Source organism: Drosophila pseudoobscura, chromosome 3 (genome assembly GCF_009870125.1).
Source record: "Drosophila pseudoobscura strain MV-25-SWS-2005 chromosome 3, UCI_Dpse_MV25, whole genome shotgun sequence".
NCBI classification, from domain to species: domain Eukaryota; kingdom Metazoa; phylum Arthropoda; class Insecta; order Diptera; family Drosophilidae; genus Drosophila; species Drosophila pseudoobscura.
In genome coordinates, this window is record NC_046680.1 from 9,578,746 (window position 1) to 9,598,162 (window position 19,417).

The 19,417-nt window shown below is 45.4% G+C and overlaps 1 protein-coding gene across 2 annotated transcripts in view; it reads left to right on the forward strand.

Annotated features, from left to right (window-relative positions):
* The first annotated feature begins 6,798 nt into the window (after positions 1–6,798).
* sano (CABIT domain-containing protein serrano) overlaps positions 6,799–19,417 on the forward strand; it is a 79,983-nt gene continuing 67,364 nt past the window's right edge. Inside the window, exons 1-2 of one of the 2 annotated variants that reach the window (XM_033377372.1) lie at positions 6,799–7,026; positions 8,439–8,776. The gene's annotated coding sequence lies outside the window, so the exon portion shown is untranslated. The remainder of the gene's footprint in view (positions 7,027–8,438; positions 8,777–19,417) is intronic. The other variant, XM_033377374.1, reaches the window with a different exon arrangement.

Here is a 19,417-nt window from a genome sequence, read left to right on the forward strand (position 1 = left end):
CCAAGGCAAAAACTTATTAATACCTTATTAGTCAAGGGTCGTCGTCACAGAGGGACAGACGGACAGAGAGAGACGGACCTACAGAATCCGTCTCTATGGAATACCAATGAGAATGAAACCGACTTCTGTGGCATTTCCGTTGTACGAACGGATCTCATGGGTCTGTCTGATGGTGCCACCAGGGGCGACAAAGCAACGGTGTTCAAGCGATCGATACTCGTTTCGGCTTTTGGCCTGCCGTCACAGGAAATGCAATCATAAATCGCCCATGATGACGACGACGACGACGATGACGATGGCCATGGCCGTGCAGAGTTTATGTTTATGCCCGGGCAATTAGCCTGGTCAAGAATATGGGCAGACCAGGAAACGATTCTGTTGCCTCGCCGCTGCTGGACGAAACACTTGTCAGATTGCATGTTTAATTGTAATAATATAATCTTCTCCTCTGGTTTTTAGCGGTGCTGCAGAAATATTTGCGTGTTGGGGCATTGTCTAAACGGTTCGGCCCTCTCCGGGCCACAACTACCTTCGCGGGGTGTCTGCATTACAACATCATTAGAATTTGATTTGCATTTCCTTGGGAGGCGGCTGATGATGCCTGCCTGGGCTGCTGCCAACATGGCATTAAAGCCCATTTAGCTGTCGTGTGGCAATTATTGATCAACAAGGTGCCACAATCGGCCATGGTCGGCGGAGGCCCTGCCATCATGACAAAGACTTTTGCATCTTCTTTGCACCCCGGGTTACCCTCGCTGCGACTGGCATTTGTAGGGTATATTCGACTAAATTCCGACGTCGATTTATGAGTCTTTGCACAGGGTATTCTCTAGTTCATAGTTCTTCTAGCTATTCCTCTTCTGGTTAGGTTGGTCGGGCATTTGCATAAAGTTGTTTAACCGTTGTGCCAGCTAAAAGCAATTTTATGCCTTGACTCTCGGCCCCTCCTTGCTGCACCCCTGGACCGCACTTAACACGCTTCATTTGGCCGGTCGAGGGACGGCAGGGGGGGGGACTCGACTGCTGTGCTTTCGACGTGAGTCCATCCGTCTACACATCCATCTGTCCAGTGCCGCAAGCGTTTAAATATTTATGTCTTGTGTACTTAAGTTAATCACATCCAAATGATGAGCTTCGACTACTGTGCTGCCGCTGGAATCTTGTTCCTCCTCCTGTGAATGACTCCTCCTCGGCTTGGGCAGAACATTCTAATGATTTGCATGGCTCAGAGAAGTGGGGAGGGGCCACAGGTGTCATTTGTTTGCATCTCTTTATTGAGTCGTTAAAATTCCTTTGTTGCCCTCCTTTTCCCTCTTGCGCCATGCGTTTCGGGGGATATTTTAATTGTATCGCAAAAGTACCGCAAAAAGCAGAACACAAAAATTCCCTCACATTAAATGGGAGAATTCCACAAATTACCCAAAAATGGCCACACACACACACGCAAAAATGTCCCCTAACAAGGTAAAGCAGAGATAGAAGCAGATAGAGGCTCAGAGTGTCGCTCCCTGCCCTGTGCGAGAGGGAGAGGTAGAAAGCCTCGCAGAAGTTCCCATAAACATGTCTCGCTCTTTCGAATGCGGTGCCGCCAGAGCATTTCATTAATTTATGTTTATTGTTGGAGTAAAAAATTTGCAATTGGCTTTGCTGACTATTTTTGGACCGGGACGTGGATGTTGGCCCGGACATGGAGCTGGGCCTGGGACAGATTAGGCTCCTCCAATTTGGTGTGAAGTTTTGCATTTGGCCGACGACTAACGGCAGCTGGCAGAGCATCAATCAATGAGAATGGCAGAGAGGGAGAGGCAGAGCGGTAGAGCCGAAGAGTCGGAGCGCGGGAGTTAGTCAGAACAAGCGTGTGGGAGAGCAGAAGTGTGGACTGAGGAAGAGAGCTGCTCTCACACGTCACCTTTCTTACAGTAGGCTAGTCGGGCTCTTCTTGCATTCGGGTGGAACTCCGTCGGTGAATATCGGACCGTGTAACGAGCAGCCGCTTTAGCCGCCGACAGCTGACCTTGCAATAAGGAAGTGGCATTCGTCAATGTCTGAAAGCACAGCAGCGGCTCTCGTCAGTCGTGCGAATGCTTCTCGTTTTCCTTCCTCTCCTCCTTTTATTTATGCTGAGCAATTAGTCTGGACGGGAACGTAACCTAACTTTTGTGCACCCGCTCTGTTCTGCTCCTTCTCCTTCTGCTTCCTTCTAATGAGCAAGCAATGCTCCTCTCACAAAGCCTCACTTTAATTTATTTATTTTTAATACGCTGCCGTGCATCCCTCTCCCCCGTTCCCCTGCCGGCCAGTGGCCGTTTTACAACTCAATAAATTGGCAAAAGCTCTCCTCCTATCGCCTATCTTTTCGCTCCAATCATATGTTTCCAGCGTATGCATGGGTGTGTGTGTGTGTGTGTGTGTTGGTGTGCGCGCAATTATTGTTCTAACGGCATTTCAAAGCAATTTAGTGCCGCCTTTTTGGGTGGGCAGTGCAGTCCATTGACCGCGGTCCGAGGCCACAGCCGCAGCAGTCACTGCATTGTCTGGCCTCTGCCTCCCTGCCCCCGACGCCAACTCCAATTTGAGTCTCGCGAAGACTGCGTGCGCCGCCAGCCTTAGAGGGGGAGGGGGGCAGAGAGCCTATAACCCTGACTGCGACGATGGCTTTGCCCAAGGTATATTTTGATAGGGTTTGGCTGGCTCTCAATAGTAGCCTCGATAGTTTTAATGGGCGCTATGTGCGAAACAAAAGAGTTCGAACACGCGAGAGTGCCAAAAGTACAATATGCTACTCGAAGAGTACACCACCTACATTACACCTTGGCTCTGGATCTGGCTCTCCGGTTCTCCGTCTCTGCGACTGCCTCGTGACTATGGCAATAGGCCGCACACAAAAAATCATCAACATAAATTCTGTTTTAGTGCGTTTCGGGGGGTCGGGGCCCTGAGGGGTGCACGAAGGGGGGCATAATGTGTGGAATGGGTGTTGAAACTCGTAAAGAGAAGCGCCGTTTTTGCCCATAAAATTGACAGCTTATGGCTAGGAAATTGAAAAAACTACAAGAGCACCAACAAAAGCCAAGCAAATTCTATAGACAGCCAAAACCGATTCATAACCATCGATAAATTGGCTCAGATCGCGTCGTTAGTTATAAATTAGTTGGCTAATCAAACTAAATAAAGCGGATGGACATTTAGTGGGTATTAAATATTGAGGTTGATTAAAATCGGCAGGCTATTCAACAGGATATGGTACATATACAAAAGAAAAAAAAAAGAAAAAACAGAGATAAACAAATTTAAATATGTTTTTTCTAGCATCTCTTTAAAATCGAAATTAATCACTTTAATTATTTTATTTTGTGTTCAATTAAATGTGGTTTATACATACACAATATTCCGTTTTTTTTATTTCCGATTAAATTATGTAAATATATCAGTTGTTACCTCATTTTCGAAATAATTACTTTTTATGGGCAATTTATGCATTTAAAGTGATTTTTGCGGGGGCCCGAAAACCCATTTGTGGTCGTAATTATTATGTGCTGGCCACTTATCAGGCCTGGGCTAATTTGTTGAGCGCTTGGCCAACGAAATTTTACTGCATTTCTTTATTCTTTTTCTTATTCGGAACAAAAGAAGTCGAGTCTGAAGCGGCGTTAAATGTTTTCACTGGGACCCGAGTACCGTTGGCTTGTTGTGCGTTATGGTTTGTTGATTTGCCGGCGACAACTTCCGACGCACTGCAGCAAACAACGACAACCAGAGCGGGCAACACTGGACGCTCCAATGCGGGTGGAGGCCCCCCCTCCCCCCCCTGCCCCTTCTCGTGGCAGCGTTCTAGCTCTGGTTGTGGTTGTGGTCTCTTTGGGGAGCCGCAGCAGGCCAACACGAAACAGAATCAGAGGTAGAACAGAACAAAGTTGAGAGCCGAAAAGTGTATTTAATTTATCAGTTAATTAAATTTTCTACAGTTTGGAGCGCCGGTCAACAGAAAACAAAAAGAAAAACAGACCCTCAGCCGGCTTCTCTTTTGTTTTAAAAACTTTGATTGGTTGCGCGGCACCCCAACAAAATGTAGAGGGGGTCAAGACACTACAGAACGGATAGGGTACATATGTTGGTCCAAGATCTACCAATTATATATCCAATTTATTGAGTGCACCCTATATCAAGGGATCTGTCTTTTCCTCTCTTCCAGGGTGTACACAAAAGACAGCTCCAACGTGGAGGAGCGATGACAACACCTGCTAATGACCCAAATTGGTGACTGCAGCAAAAGACTGGAAAAGCTAATGGGTAACACCTGCTGTTTGCATAATTTTATTGCCTGTTTCCCGCCATCCCAGCCGCTCGCCTGTTTAGACTCATTTTCATTAATTGGAATTTCTTTGGTCCGCACCCGACTCCCGGGGCTTGTGGCAGCCGCAACCTGAAATGGAATTGGAATTATAGTTGGGGTCTGGCTCCAGCTTCTTGTCTTTTGTCGCGCTTGAATTGGCACCCGTAAACAGCGAACAAAAAACACAACGACCCTCCGCAGATCCATGGAGAAACAATGAACAAATGAATTAATAAAGTTATGAAATCACCAAAATGGCTAAGAAAAAGGTTCACAATTGATTTTGGTGGCCCAGTGTACAGGTGAGCGGGCGGGGAGGGGCGCGGCTAGAGCTGTATTTCTGGGTGTGGAGTGTTGAGTGGGGGCCAAACAGTAGTCGGAAAACAATTCAATTGTATCGATGAAGTAATTACAATTTGTGGCAATAATTGAGGTTAACGATTCAAGAGAGAGATAGAGATAGAGACAGAGACAGAGAGCGGTGTGGGGGAGGGTCAGATAAAAGATAAACATACGTTTGTCGTAGTTTTAGTGGGTCAAGCCACAATCTATGGATCTGTTAGGGTAAGTGATTTCTGCAAAGCTTTGGGGACAAAACACTTGAATCCAATCAAAACTTTCGGTTAATTGTTGCACTTGCACTTAATGAAGCCATCAATCTGGCTAAAAGTATTTCCATTTATTTCAATGCAGTCCGCCAACAACAACAGTCAAAGCAAGTGGCACCACAAAATGAGGAAGAGTGGAAATTTGACTCAATTTGGGAAAACACTTGAAACTGTTTATTTATTTATTTGCTTATTTGTCAACACGCCATGGCAACCACCCACCCACGCCCACGCCCATGCCCACTATTATCTGGAAAAAAACTGAAAGTCGATCAAATCGACTATAAGATACCCTCTACTATGCAGAGTTATAACCAGAAGAGCAGAGAAGGTACTGCACTTAAAGGTTTTTTTTGTGGAATTCTAGAACAAAAAACCCAAGAAATATATGAGAGTTTACCATGCCATACCAGCCCATACCATACCCTTCCATTCATCGATAACAGGGTATGAAAACAGCCCACGGAAGTGCCTCGATTGTGTGCGTGTGTGTTTACCTCCGCCACAGCTGTTTAGCCGGTATAACAGTATAACAGCTGAGCGGCGACAGAAAAAAGGTAAACAAACCGGCTGGTCCCCGAAAACAGTGTTGCTGTTGTTGTTCTGTTTGCCGCTTTACTTCCGTTAAGTGCGGAGCACCAAAGAGAGCGAGCGCCCGCGAAGAGAGGCTTAGGCCGTGGGGAAAAAAGAGCAAAGTCATCTGGTGGAAGAGCCAAGTGGGGGGTGTGGGGGGCCTACAACCATTTGGCTTGTCCGTAACACTACTCCTTGGCTATGTAATTGCCTTCATTTATTTGAATGTTGGCCACAAATGAATTCCTGTCATGGCAATGGCCTTCTTCCTGTCCAGGCCCTGTTCCTGCCCGGACTGTGCTCCTGCCTAACCCTATACCAACCTCACCCTTTGCCAGCCCCCGCCACTGTCTCATACATTCATCTACTACTATTTTCTACTACTATTTCTACAAGCCAAAAAGGAACGAGGGGGAACGTTGTGAGTTGCTGCGGCGACCGCAACTCTACATTTATACCCGATACTTAGTCGGTATGGCTCTCCGCCGGCAGACGGCGCAGACATTGAACGAAACGATAAAGAGTGCGTGCGAGAGAGACAGAAAATCAGTCTGAGCGTGCCGTCGGGGGCGTGTGGGGGCGGAAGGGGTTGTGGCGAAATATTGAAATACACGTTTTATGGTGATATCTAACAGGAGTATGGATATCTAACTTTGGTTGCTCTAGCTTTTATAGTCCCTGAGATCTGGGAACTCACTTTTAGCAATAGGCAGAGCCGACCATGAAACCTGTGTGTTAGAGAGAGACAGAGCGAGAGAAAATGAAATTGTTTTCTTTATTCTGGCTTCTGGTATTAATACGATCTGGTTCAGATTCTGCAGTCTAAAAGATATAGTCATTCCCTGCGATTCTGAGTTTTCTATTTTCTCGTATCTTTGTGGCCCCTTTTTGGGGGCGGAAGGGGGCAGGGCGAAGTTTTCTAACAGTGACATATTACAGAAGTCTGGATATACAAAATGTCGTTGCTCTAGCTCTTATAGGGACGTCTCATAGTGACGGACAGACAGACAGGGCTCAATCGACTCGGCTATTAATGCTGATCAAGAATATATATGTACACTTTAAGGGGTCGGAAACGATTCCTTCCAAACATCCATTTTCACCGCAAATCGAATATACCCCAATACCCATTTTGAGTATCGGGTATAAAAAGCAACAATGCCAAGGCACGACCAGTTCGCCGAAGCCGAAGACAAAGCCACAGCCGAAGCCGAAGCCGAAACCAGTTCGTCGTCATCATCATCATCGGGTTTCGGGGCTAGCTGGCTGGCTGGCTGGCTGGCTGGCATGCATTCAGTTGAGCTTTGCCTGCCAAGCCGATAACGACGACGACGACGTGCGCCCCCGTCCGAACTGTTGCCAGAGTAGTGTCCGTCAGAAGTGGTTCGTGTCCGCGGTAGTACGGAAAGCAAAAGAAGCAACAGCCACAGAAGCCACAGCCACAGCCGCCGCAAGCCGCAGCCAAAACAAAATCAAGAAAACACGTTTTTAACTCCCGCACATTGAAAAACGGTAATTTAAAAAAAACCACTAAAAAAAGACAACAAAACCAAAACCAAAAAAGACCAAGAAAATGTTTAAGAACCCCCCCCGGAATATCCCAGAAAAAACTTTTATAAAATATAAGGAAAATATTCGAAAATAAATCTGGAAGAAACACGGCTAAGATATGTACGAGAATAGTGTTTGAGTGCTGCACAGAGAGAGTGTGTGTCTGTCTGTGCTCTGCCTTCTAAACAGCCTTGAAAGCTGTCGCACAGCCTCTGCTGCCCCTGCCACTGCCACTGCTGCACTGTCAACCGAATAGTTGCTGGCTGCCACAACAAAAGGAAAACAGAAGCGGCAGCTGACTTTATGACGTCGCCAGGTTTTGGCGTGTTAACCTGGCCAAGAGCAACAGCAGCAGCAGCAGCAGCGGCAGCTAGACTTGAAAGCTTGTGGTATCTATCTGTTGCAACTGCAACTTAAGCGCTTCCACACTCGCGCACACACACACACACACACGCGGAGGGAGAGAGCTATGCACACACACACACGTACACTCATGTGAAATGAAATTCGCTTTTGTTTTATGATTTTCATAAATTCTTCAACAGCCAAACAACAAAAAAACTTTATATTAAAAAGAAGAAAAAAACAAAAAAGAAAAATAGCTAAAAGCGCGCAAAAAAAAAGCCCTATTCATGTGTGTGTGTGTGAGTGGAAAAACCGGTTGCAGTTGGTCTTCCTCCGTGTCTCTGTGTGTGTGTGTGTGTGAGTGCGAGTGTGTTTGGCTTGGAACAGGGCGAAAATAAATAAAAGCGATTAACTTGAGACAGTTTTAGTGGTAGCCACTGTCCTCCCCCTCCCCCTCCCCCTCCTCCCGCTGCCACGGCACAACAGACCCGTGTCTAAGCCCAAAACCTCCGCCCCAAAAGCCAGAAGCAGAAGGGAGCTACGAGGGGACAGAGGGGGGCAGAGTGGACTTTCGCAGACATTTGTTTGCCGGCAAATGTTTGTCTTGTTTCCGCTTCTACTTTAGCAAGCCATGCGACGGGTATTTCCCGTATAAACCAAGTCCCCAAAAAGTTGCATCTTTTCATATTTGAGTTTTAAGGCTACCCTAAAAGATGAGAGGGGCACTAGAAGATACCCAAATACAAAGAGAATCAAGATCGGATCACAGGCGATCATAGTTCCTGTATGAATGGAATGGAATGGAACAATGATTTTCATAGTAAAAAAAAATATCTGGAAGGGTATACTTATATATATATATATAATATAAATAATATATATATAATATATATAAATACTTCCATCTAGAATTTACCTTGCCTTACTTTGTTTTTCCTTTTTTTTTTGTTTAATTTAAATTTTTTTCCTTTTTTCTTATGTAATTTTATTTAATTAATTTTTATATTTTGTTTTTCTTTTCTTTGCAGCATTTTTTGCCCATAACTTGTTGGAAAAAAAAATAGAAAGCAAAAAGTTAATAAATCAAGAATTTCATAATATGCTTTATACGGTTTAAATTCATATATTTTTCCACCTAAATTTCTTGTTTGTGTTTCATAAATGAATGTGAAAAAGGAGTGGGCAAACGGCTTATAAATATTGATGTGTTTTTGTTTGAATAGTGCGCCTCTCTTTTACTTTCAAAAGTTTGTTCCGTTTTTGTGTTAATTTTTGTGCATTATTAAAGAATGAATTACAATTTACAAAAAAAAAAAGGGTATCCTAACCCATGAATGGGCGTAGATACAGAGATACTATCTGAAAGGTGAGAAAATAGTCCTAGAAATGTTTTTATCTATAAAATCTATGCTTCAATGAAGCAGAAATAGTTGCAAGTCTTAGCTAAATGTATTTTGATAATAGATACATTTTCCTATGACCCTGGAAAATGCTTTCTCCCCCCTTTGCCTGTGATGTGAGACTTAGAAATTCCTTATCCGTAATTAATTAAATTTCTCATCAACAAATTAACATATTTATGGGCCTTCATTCCACTTATTGGTCCCCTGAGAATCGCCTGCCACACAAATTTCTCAAATTTCAATTTGCAATTAATTTGAATTGTTTTGCATACAAAACCCCGCCCCTCCTCTGCAGTACATAAATATTACCCATACGCCAGGTGATCCCATTTTAGTGCTGCTTGAGTTTCTTCCATTTAACGAGCCACTAACTGTTTTCTTTCTCACTCTCACACGTTAAACAAATGTCAACAATCGTGGGGCAGCATTTGCATAAACTGCGGCAAGTGGCGCCTCTTCTCGCCGATATGGGGGCTTTTATCATTTCATGCTTCGATTATTCAAAAAGCCAATTCACTTGCAACAAAATGCAAATGGGGCCCGTTTGATCTGTATTTTTTTTTTTGGTTTTCCTCGCATTTTGTGGCAATTAAATGACAGCAAATTAATCATAAAAAAGGCGTTACATTTCAAGCGACACAATTATTCGGCAGCAATATCTATCTATGGGAGGTATGTAAGGTGCGTGGCATCCGTGTAGTATCTGATGTGGGGTTCTTCCCCCAAATACTCGGACAAATGTTGCAGCCTGTGGGGGGCACACACACACAATCGTACTGAAAACAAAATCAACTTTTGATTTATGCAAATGGAAATCGTTTCAGCAATAATAATCGAGCATAGAGATTAAAATGCAGTTTTTGATTGCCAGCCGCCGGGGCAGAGAAGGGCAGGAAAAGGCCTATAAATAAATCTTTTATACAAAAACAATTTCAATTTAATTTGAAAGAGTAAATCTTGTAAAGAAATATTTGCCCCCACCCCCCACATAATCCTGTTGTAATCCAGAAGGGAGAGAGAGAGACCGCCTGGAAAAGCCAGGACAAAAATTCAATTAAAATCCACTAAATGTTGCCGAAGCCCTCGGAAAACGGGCTCCCCTTTTGCAGCTAATTAATTTGGCATTAATTTTAATGCAATTTGTTCAATGGAATATACATATTTACCAAAAACAATACGTAATACGGGCCGGGTCTTTACTTAATTACTTTTGTAATGAAAATGAATCAATTGCGTAGATCGCGCAGAAATTGAAGCATTTCCAGGCGCGACTGTTAAATTGAAGATAATTTTTAATTATGGCCACAATCGGCATCGGCCCAAACGCGCACTTTAAATTGCCTTTTAAAATTCAATTTACATTTCGGTTTCGCTTTTTTTTAAGGGTTCGCGCTGGGTTGCGGCTTTTGCATACATCATTAAGTGGGTGCGAGGGTGCCCCAAAGAGTTGAAGGCAGAGCCGGGAAAAGTGGGAAATCTTTGGGGAATTTGTATTGGATTTGGGCCCAAATCCCTCGAAGCAGGGTCCAAAATTCTAGATATAATTCTCTCATTGGCTCGGCAGAACTTCTCCCACTACCCTCGTCAAAAAAAAAAAAACTCTGAAGGCGCGACCTGGGCTCAGAATGGAGAAAAAACAATTACACGCATGTGCGTAAGACTTTGGCCCGCTCAGAGCCCCGTCCAAAGATCAGCCCCGGTGCCGCTCCCTCTCTCTCTCCCTCTCCCTCTCTCTCCACAGGAAGCTGCGTGGCTTTGGCATTTAAAAACGTATTAATTTTGACGCGAATGCTGCCCCATGTTGCCCCACGCTGGCTGTTCGTGGATGTTGCGTGAGCCGACACTGATGATGGTATCTGTATCTGTATCTGTATCTTTTGCCCCGACTCTTTTCGATGCCCTGCCGATGAGTGGAGTGATATAAATGCGAATAAGTTACGTCAATTTTCGGTGTGCGTCTGGTTCTGGCCTTTGGAACACTTTATCATTATTTTTTGTTCTCCCTATGTCTCCACCATTTCGTACTCCGATTCCCCTTCCTGTTGTTGGGGCTCTGTGTGTTTTTTTCTTCTTCTGAAGGTCTACAACCTTGGCCAAGAGCTGGCTGCCTGGCTGTCACTTCAACATTTGTGATATGGCAGATGTTTTTTCCCCAAATGTCTTCCCAAATACCCTTCACGAAGGGTCAGGCCTTACTCCCATAAAACCCATCACAAAAGGGTATTCAGAGCTCTGTGGCCACTCTTTTCGCTGGGGTTTGATTATTGGCCATAAACTGATTGCTTTGCCTGATGACAAATGATGAGAACCCACAGAAGTTCGCCCCAGAGTCCACTGTATCTGTATCTGGCTAACTGTCTATCTGTGAGTGTAAATATTAGCATAAATATTGGATATCTTCATGCTAATGAGGCCTCAAATCACTGGCGATTACGAAGCCAGAAGCCAATGACCCAAACAGTGAAATGAAATGACGATTTGATAGAATCTCCAGAAGGCCAACATCCGCCTCCTCCCCTCCCCTATCTGTTGTCTGGTGTTATAAAACATTTCATTACACGATACAATTGAGTGAACGCCTTGAACTTCCGCTTCAAGAAGTTCAGCGCCAATGAAGTCAGAGTTGGCCAGAAAACGGAGGAGGGGGAACGGTGGGAGGGGGAGGAATGACAGGCCAAGACTTGGACGTCGACTCGTCGTCGTCCGCAGTCCATTTCTGTGCCGAGTTGTATCTGTATCTGTATCTGGTCTGGTCTGGCCTGCTCTTTCACACTTCAGAGAGCCCTATCGGCGGCCGCAGAAAGCCAAACAAATTGTAAAGTCATAGGCAAAAAGACGAGACGAGACAAGACGAGTCGAGTCGAGTCGAGTCGAGTGGCTGCAGCAGTACAAAAAGGCTTTTAATTTTAATTTGCATATGGCAGAACGCGCTCGAGCAGAGCCATAGCTCAAGAATTGGAGATCGTGGAATCGTAGGAATCGGAGGAATCGTAGGAATCGTAGGAATCGTAGTTTGAGTAGGAGTACGAGTCTTTGGGGCTCCTCCAGGGGTAGTGGGGGGGGGGGGGGGGGGGGGGAAATGCAAGTTAAATTTAATTTATTTCTACAGCCATGGCCGGGCCTTCAAGAGGAGTTCTGGCTGTTGTTGTTGTTGTTGCTGTGTGAAAAATGGCCAAAAGAGGAGTTGCAGCCCCCCGTCTCCCCGTCCCTCAGTCTCACTCTCTTCTTAAGTGGGTTCAACTCTAATGACCGCGTGTGAAAATGAAAATGGAAAATCTTCTTGCCATGAAGTTGTTGCTGCTGCGGCGGCGGCGTTGGCGGCTTCATCATCATCTGTGGCATGGTCTCGCTCCACTGGCCACCTTCTGCACTCCTTGCCTCTGACTGTGCCCCTCTGCCACGGTCAAGGCGCAACGCACTCGAAGGCGGACTCCAAGCAACATGTGAACTTGTGAAAAATCGAAATTCCAATTGCAACTTGCCACAACGTTGTTGCTGTTGCTGTTGCTGTTCTGTGGGCAACGTTGAGAAATGATTTACGCTTAAATAACATGTTGCATGTGGCAAGTATGTCGTTGTTGTTGTTGTTGTTGTTGCCGGATCGTGAAGTTCTTCGTCTTCGTCGTGGCAGAGCACAAAAAATAATGCCTTCCTCCAAGGTGCCTCCCCCCCCTCCCCCACCGCGCCCTTCTTCGAGTGGCCTCCGGCAATGATAATGAATTTTCAGCTTTTGCCAGGAAATACAGACCAGAAAGAGCGAAAGAGAGAGAGAACAGAATACATAAGGGCTTCCAAATCCAAAACTGGGGCCAAAAATTGTGTCCGGCTTTTCGATTCAGGTCATCGTCAATCGCCAAATCGGCCATCGATGGCCACAAATTATATTTCAATTACATGTTTCCATATCGAGATCCCAGCAAAACAATTATGGCCCACAAATTGGCACAGAAACGGAATAGAAACAGGAACAAGTGGGGAAAACTTCAAGAAGTTTGTGCACAAATTAAAAGATACAGATACAATGGAAGAGATAGGAGATATACAGAGAGAGAGAGAGAGAGAGAGAGAGAATTTATGGAGTATTTATGGAGACAGTACGTTCCATAATTAAACGCTCAAGAATCGGTGGGAGATCGAATTTTGAGTTTTTTTATGTTTTTTTTTTGTGTATCTAAAGGATAAAATATAAAAATATCCCTCAACCGAAGACCAAGTATGTAAAGTATGCCCTTTTATGAAACTTTTCCCGCATTTTGCATAATTTACAATTGAAATTTTCACCAGATAATAGGCCACAGGAAATGGTGGCCCGCAAAACTTTCAAACTTTGAAAATGGAGTCTCCAACAAACCGCATTCCAATCGGTTTTAAAGTTATGAAAAGCAGGGGTAGCGGCAATAATAAAGTCCTAAAGACAAAGGCAAATTGGTGACAGTCCTCCAAAGGGCTAGAACGGGGATGAGCTGGTGGAGGGATAGCAGCGAAAACTATCTATAGGGGTATGGGGAAATGACTTGTGCACGAATTTCTGTGGATTTTGTATACCCTTTCCAGAGGGTACTGCAGGTCTTTTCCCCCCAGAAGTTTCCGCTACGATGCCACAGAAAAACCATTGGCTCCCTGCCATAGGCAGGAGGAGGGTCCAGCTGTAAGAGTATCTAAAGCTACGACTCTTCAAGCCTGGACATTTCTCTATTGGTTTTTTTTACATAATTTTCGACTCTCAAACAATTCAATTTTGAATTTCCTCAACTATTGAAATTATTTTGTAATATTGAGGCCCAAATCGTGGCTATTTTCGGCTGGCAATTTCCAAGTATTTCCCTGCCTTTTTCCAGGTTTTTTAGTGCTCGTAAAATTCAATTATTTTGCTTCTCATTGAAGGGACATTGTTGGAAAGGGCTTTGCGCTGTCCCAACTTTAAATACATCAATTAATATAAATAGATTTACACAAAAAAATAAATAAAGATGAGCTTTTAAGGGGGCTCTGCTCTCAGGTGAAGTGAATAATTTAATTATGTAGTTGCTGCAGAAACGAAAAGAAATATTTTTTGTTTTTGGTTTGTTCAAGCTATAAATCGAGTTTAAATATATGTAAAACCGGACACATGGGCTGCAATTTGGGGCACGCGCCCACAGAGAGATTGCCAAAGAGGAGGAGGGCGAGGAGGGGAAGGTGGGGAAGGAGGGGTAGGGTTATGTGTGTGAAAAATGGCCAACTGCATTGGCAGCGACACCAACAATTGGCCCGAACAGAGTGACAAATACCTCGATACAGAACAGACAGCAGAGAGCGAGACAGGTAGAGGTAATCCATGCCACAATCGATGGACAGGGCCAGACTGTAGACGCTGCCAGACGACATATGGGGGGAGGGGGGGGGGGCTCAGAAATGTCGGCTGGCACATGCCACAATGGCAACCGCAGCGGCCAAATGCCGAAAGGCAACATTTGAGCCAAAAAAAAACCAGTGCCAAATGATTTTTCAGCCATTTGCTGCAGGGAATAGACGCATAAAGGGCTATGGGGCAAGAAAGCGCAGTGCAGTGCCCCCAAGGGTGAGGCTTTCCGCAATTGATTTGAGCTTATGGCAGACGAGTAATGCTATAAGTTTTCAACAAATTTCACAAGAAAGAAGGCCAAGAAAGAAGGTCTTCCAATCCAATCAGCGATTTAGGATTTGCATAACTTTAATTGATTGAATGATTGATTTCGGTGGGCCCACTCTCTGAGCTTCGATTCGGAGTTATGTATCTAATGGGATCGTATCGTGATTGCCACACAAATGACATTTGACATGTTGTGCGGTTTTTCAATGGGACAACAAATAAAACTTAATTGCCGCTCGGCCCCCCACCATATGGCAGGAAACTTTATGCTTATCTCGGAAATAAAAGAAATAAGTTGCTCATAAATTTCTGTGGCCGGCCAAGAGACTGCAATTGTTTAATTGTTTGACTGGGAGTCCGGCCGGGGCCGAGACCGGGGCCGGGACCGGGGCCGGGCCCGTACCGGCTGTGCGGCTCTGCGGCTGAAACTCTGTTTGTTTGAAAGCATTTTTGGTTTTGGTTTTTTGGTTTTTTTTTTCGCTGCTGATAATCGGTTTAAAAAGTGACTCAACTTTTTCGACTGCATGTGGCAATTGTTTGCTGCTCGTTTCGTGTGCCCCTGCCGCCTGCCGCTTGCCGCTTGCCGTTAGAAATTATTGTCAATTGTGTGGAGCATAAGCTGAATTAATTTTCCAGTTTTAATTGCACCACGGAGAGAAGAAGGAAAAGCCCAACAAAAGGCGGGCTTGTGTGGCGGGTACTCACAAATTTTCTGGCCCTTATGCAAGCGACCTTAGGGAGACCCCAGCCAAAGGTTGGGGCACAATCAAAAATCAAACTGCCGCGAGGGTGATGTCAGTCTGTCAGTCTGTCTGTCAGATCGTGATCGATGCCCGCAATTTTCATTGGAGTTTTTTTTGTTTTTGTTATTGTTATTGTTCTTCATGGAATGCGACCGCTGCCGGGGGCTAGAAATCGACTTCAATTTGGCCAAGACCATAGCCAAAGCCGGCTCGGGAGTCCGGAGACCGGAGTCCGGGCCAACTGTCAACGAGCCCAGCTGCAGCCTGCAGATATTATTCATAATAATAATTCCTTCTTGGCCCTTTTCGGCTGTCACTAAGTCGTGCTGTCAGGCTTTTCCCCAATTTCCCGATTTCCCGATTGCCCAGTTCTCAGTTATCCAATTTCCCTGGGAAATCCCAGTTCTGAGTGGCCAGTTTTCTTAGTTTTCTCAGTTTTCTAATTTCCTCATTAGTTCTAGGGTCGTGCCCGAATCCCGTTTAATCTGCAGGTCATTTCCTGGCCAAGACCAGACATACATATGTATATGTATGTAGGATGATTTTCTTAAATTAATTACAAATTCGACAGGGCCGTCCCAAAACTTGACGCTCTCTTGGCCAAAATGTTTCAAAATTGAACATACATAAATACACAATATTCAGGCACATGCTTGGCAGGAGGACGTATGTAGCTGGTGGGGCAGGGGGGCGTGGTCTGTTGCCAGAACTTGTCACAAACTTGGCTAACCGCCATGACGGAGAGTTGCCTGGGTCTGGGGCTCGTGTTCGTGTTCCTGCTGGCATGCATGTCGTATACGCAATGTGCACAAATAAATGTCAACTTAGAAGCGTTCCTCCCTCCCCCCCCTCTGTGCACCCTCTGCCACTGAGCCCGCATTTAATAAAAACGAAATGAAATTAAATATTCCACAACTGCTGACAAAATGTCAAGTGTAGCAATAAACGGAAGGAGCACCAAAAAAGATTGAAACAAACCAGAAAGAGATACCATATGGGAGGGGGGGGGGGGAGTGGTAATAGAGATGGAGATGGAGACGAAGAGTTGAAACAAAAGGAAGGAGAGAACAGAGCTGTGGAGGAGCGTTCCTAATGAATTACACCAAATGCGGGAGAGCGAAACGAATGAATAATTATTCAGCGAAAAACAAAAAACACGTAATAGCGACACAGTCGAAGATTGCGGCTATTGGATACCCTTTAAGCGGAGTTCCTTGTAGTAAAAGGTGCAAAACAAACATACCCTTTGCGCTCCACCAGCGCAGGGTATTAAAAAAACCCAAAGAGGAGGGCTGAAGAAAAAATTAATTTAGCAAATTTTTAATTGCTCATGTCTTTTGGCGGGGAGAGGGGAGGGGAGGCAGCCAACGATCGCATCAAGCTTCGCTGAAGCTGCCGGCTATTTGCCTTTGCCTGACTTTGCGTGTCTCGTCTTGTCGCCATCTCCATCTCGCTCTCGCTCTCGCTTGGCGGTGAAGTTTAAGGTCAAAGAGAGGCGCAGAGAGCAAGAGAGTTATTCGCACTGTCAACATGCCAGGCAACATTTGTTGTTTCCTTCTTCGGCTTCGGTTTCTGCTTCGCGGCCGCTGCCGCCTTATCGCCTCAAGTTCAAGAGCAGCGCAGCAGCGTCGACCACGGGCGAGAGCAAGAGGGCAAACATTTCTTGCGGTTTTTCATATTTCGCAGTGCACGAAGAAAAAACGAAGAGCTAGCAACAACACTACTGTCCGTTTTGCCTGTGAATCGCAGCTTAGCTCCCGAGCAGCTGTCACTGTCTGATGAAATTTTTGCCTCTCTTCTCCCCATCGAAATCCATGCGGGTATTATGTTTTCCAGCAGGTGTTTGCCACACAGCATTGCCCGCGGGACCCATGCCCCGTATTTGCACACGAAGGAGTGCCGAACAGTTGCTACCCTATTGCTTAGGGATTTCTCTGGCAGGCTATACGACCATCGTGAGTGTGTGCGAGCGTGTGGGTGCGAACACCTCAAGCAAAATAGAGAAAGCAGAAGTGGGGGGGAGAGAAAGGATTACTGACAGTTCTATTGGAACCCCTGGAACATTTTGACAGTTCTGTTTGCATAAATGAAACAACAGCTTGACTAGACCTGATGGAATATATTGAAAAATATTTGCAGTTTCCTTTGGCTTGGGGGCTTCCCTGATGAACGGTGCAATTGTTTATGTCTGGAGATTAAATATTTTCTTGTTTATTTTAGTTTTAATAATATCAATAAACCCATCTTAAATTTTTAAATATTTTTCTGAATTTATTAACATGGTTTTAGTCGCTAAAGAAGGCTTTGGGTTCGATATTTGACTCATATCGGCGTGATAGAAGTGAGTGTCCTTTATAAAAATCTCTGTACAAACAAATGGGACTGTATCATCCTCTGGGACTGCAACAAACACTCGTAACACAAATGCCACTCCACGCAATTGAGATTTAATCACTAATTGCCAGTCGGTTGGACATTTTTCGAGCAGTGGCCTAATTTGCAGATATTTATTGTGGCCCAAACGAAACTGGAAGCCACTGCTGCTCTATGGGAAGTCCCTTCTGCATCGCAGGCCCGTTCCATGGGAACCAGCTATTCGATTGGAGGCCTCCAATCACTCCCCTTTGCTCCTGGGAGTCGCATCTGAGGGACACAAATGGCAGGCTCTTGGCCTGTTTGCCAGTTGGCTCATAATTTGTAAGCCATATGAGTGCAGGAAGTTGGCAATTGGCCAGCGGGCAGAAAGAGATGCCAGAGAGCTCCAATTAATTACATATTTACAGCTGTAGCATGTGGCAGTCCAACTGGTCACAATCAAGTCCAGGGCCAGCAGCTCTGGCTAATCAGCCATGGATATAGCCATTTATAAAAGCCAACAGAGGAGAGAATCAAGGACCCCCCTCTCTAGCACTCGCACAAATTTGCATTAAGCCAAAGCGATTAGTTTATGTCGAGGAAGCAGGGGAAGTGGCAGGGGAAGTGGCAGGGGCAGGGGCAGTGGCAGTGGCAGAGAGCAGTGGCAGTGGCAGACAGAAGCAAAAGCATTCGAGAGCAATAAAAATATTTGCCATGGCTGAAAACAAAACTGAATTAATCAAGTGAGAGAGGGGAAAAAGAGGGGCGCAAGCGGGGGCGGGGCTCTTGTGGCAAGTGGCAAGTGACATCCGCTCGCTCGTCAGCTTCCGCAGGCAGTCAGCATCTGTTCTGTTGTGGCCTCCCCATGGAGCTCTCCGAACAACGGAAATGTTAAATGCCGCCAAGAGGCAAAAATCCCAAAGCCTGCCACTGCCTCCCCCTCCCTTTTCCCCTGGTGGCAGCAGTATCCGCTCCTGGCCCTTTTTCACTGATCATTGATTGAGTTTCGTTTCGTTGCGTTCCATTTGGTTCTGGTTCTGGCCATGGACCAGGACCAGGACCAGGACCAGGTTTTGCCTACATTTCCATTTTGCCTGCCCCTCCCTGGGCCCAACCCTTTTTTTGTGTCCTGTGCTTAATGCTGAATAGACATGTTGGCCATGTTTGTTGACCAGGCCAGCTGTCTCTCTCCCTCCTCCCCTCCTCCACTCTTCCACTCCTTCTCCTGGCTACTTAGCTGCCAAGGCGAGTGAGTGCCCCTGCATCTGTGTCCGTAAGTGACTTGCCACATTAAGTGCTTTTATTGATGTTCATTTGGTACAGCAATTTGTAGCATTTTGTGACATTTATGCGTCTGGGGCATTTAAATGCCATTATGCAACAATGTTTGTGGCAGGCGAGGGGAGGAGAAATCGGGTTTATTTATCCAGGGATACCTCCATGGATCACTCTCTTGTTTTCCCCCAAAATCGCATTTTCCATAGCCAAATATTTGCTCGAATCTCCCATCGAATCAAATCCACTGACCTGCCGCAATCTGAACGACACTTGGCTTCAAATATTCCGTTTTTAAATTACTGAAATATTTCGCTGAAATCTATGCACAGCGGTGGGAGGGGGGGGGGGGAGGGGTGTGGGGCGCTCAAACGGGTTTTCTCTGGCCCGAAGTTGGGCAATCCGTGGGTCGGTTCTCTCCCACTCGGCCAGCGGCCACTCATTAATTTATTGCTCGCTCGCTCTGAATTTCGGTGTACATACACTTATGTCGGCTTGTGTAACCAATTAAGTGTGAAAAACCTTCTTTTTTTTGTTGCTGCGGCCTTGCCGCTCTGGGTTTTCGATTACAATGAATTATGGCCAGGCAGGATAGCAGGATAGCCGATCCTTGAGGGAAG